Source organism: Eucalyptus grandis, chromosome 6, assembly GCF_016545825.1.
Source record: "Eucalyptus grandis isolate ANBG69807.140 chromosome 6, ASM1654582v1, whole genome shotgun sequence".
Taxonomy (NCBI): Eukaryota; Viridiplantae; Streptophyta; class Magnoliopsida; order Myrtales; family Myrtaceae; genus Eucalyptus; species Eucalyptus grandis.
Genome location: NC_052617.1, coordinates 7,748,666 through 7,750,673, shown reverse-complemented (window position 1 = coordinate 7,750,673; position 2,008 = coordinate 7,748,666). Strand labels below are relative to the sequence as shown.

Below are 2,008 nucleotides of genomic sequence, written 5' to 3'. Positions count from 1 at the left end.
AAGTACAACGCTCTTTTTGGACGTCTTGGCTTCATCAGATCGGTACTTCCATTATTTCACTTGCTCTGGTGTACATATGCCTCCGACAGACCCACACAATCTGCCCGTCATCTCTGTATCGGATCCTATACAGTCCAAACTTCTCTGCAATATCTTTACCAGTTGCACACCTGCGTTCCCTCAGAAATCCACCACCCATTGCTGTGCTGCTCGTAGATCTTGCTGAATGTCCCTCGAACGGTCAGTGGCTCTACTTCTAGATATTGCAGTAGCTCCAAGAGCTCCTGCGGCAACTGCTCTCTGCTACCATGAGGAAGAATCGGCTAGATGAGCGACTTCCCTGCTCAGTCGAGGATCATCTCTCCCATCCCAGCAGCTAGATGGGCTCCGATCTTAAGTGCAAACGTGATTAATTTCATGAATTTTGTCATGTACGGAGCCAAGCATTGTACTGCCCTGTTATCGATGTGCATCATTTCACATCCCATCTGGTCTTCAACCACATGCATTTCTCTGCATTCACATAGCATGTGTGGCAAGTGCACTAATGCCTGATATCATATTGGTGACCAACCTCCTTGAGTAGTTCTCTGTTCTGACAAAATAGAACATGTTGGGCACTTTCCTTTCTTCGACTAGGACATTATAGTTGACTAGATAGTTTACTTTGTGGTGAAGCTGAAGGAGGAGTCTGTGCTCATAGTATCTGAGCCCTTGGATCTCTTGTTTCAGATCTCTGATTTCCTGCTCAATGATCTTCAGTCTCTGCAGAACTACTTCAACTCCTTGGCAATACCACCAAATGTCGGCTCAACTCTACAGTCCTGTTCCTCAGTTGTCGATATGGAGCTTTCTGGTCCATCTGGGTTGTTTTCATTTGGAACTTGCAGTTCATTTGCAAGGTTGTAAAGGTCGTGATACCTACGGTGCAGCACCTCACGGAAGTCATCATCTGATAAGAGGTCCCGTGCAAAATCAAAAGCCAGCTCCAAGCACAGGTCTTCCAGACTCTGAGACTGGACACCATGTGTGATAATCAATCGTATGCTCTCTGCAGGAACTGAGAGGAGTGCTTGCTTCAATTGTTGCAGAGAGACAAACTGAAATTTCCGGTATCTAGGAGGTGTTAGACTTCGCACGCATTCTGGACGCATGATGTTTTCGGTCAAGTTGACACCATGGCAGAAGCTTTGTATAGCCGGAATAATGAGCTGCTGTATGAGTCGGAGTGTTTCTGTCAGATTCTTAGTGGAGCATGCCAGCACGTCAATGTAATATCCTAGTTGTCCTCCAAGTTCCACCCTGATATACATGCCATTGATGTTTATGACGATGAGGTACTTCTCAAGACTGTAAGTTGCTCCATGTTGGTTCTTCAGTGCCATAATCTTGTTGTGGAGGTGTACCTGAGTTCACGGAAGCAGAAATTATTATGAGTCTGAAACAAGGAAATAGTTTTGTATGCTTAGTAGTAAGTTCTCTTTCCTTTTGGCCAGCATGACGTTCTCATTAATGCTTCCTGTATACGTTGATTTTAGTTGTGATTATACGACTGATTCAGGTTCTGGGAAGTTTGGGCTTTTGAGCGGGGTGTGAGCCAATCAAGCATAATTGGGCCTAATCAATTCGATTCATCTCTATCATGTTGATCAGGACCATGGGTGTTTTGAGATCTATATACTAGTAAATAGGTTCTAACCACAAGCTACAGTAGTAATGATTTGCTCACATCACCCTCCAAAAACTGTGGTGAAACCTAATTGATGTTTCCCCTGAGACTAGGGAGGGGAAGAGATAATCAAAGATAAAAGTTACCTGTAAACGGGGGAAGAAGCCTGGCGTAAGAAACATGTGACTTGAATCATCACACTCGAGATGCCGTCCTGCATATAGGCAGTCGGCTGTGCTTAATAGCCACCTCTGTGGCTTTCCTCTGCCTTCTTCAAGGATCGAGGATAAGCAGCGGAGAATTTGGATCTGACGGGTCTTGTTCATAACATAGCTCTAA

At 44.8% G+C, this 2,008-nt stretch overlaps 1 pseudogene; it reads right to left on the bottom strand.

The window, feature by feature from the left end:
* Nucleotides 1–12: 12 nt before the first annotated feature.
* Nucleotides 13–2,008, bottom strand: part of LOC120294279 — a 9,084-nt pseudogene continuing 7,088 nt past the window's right edge.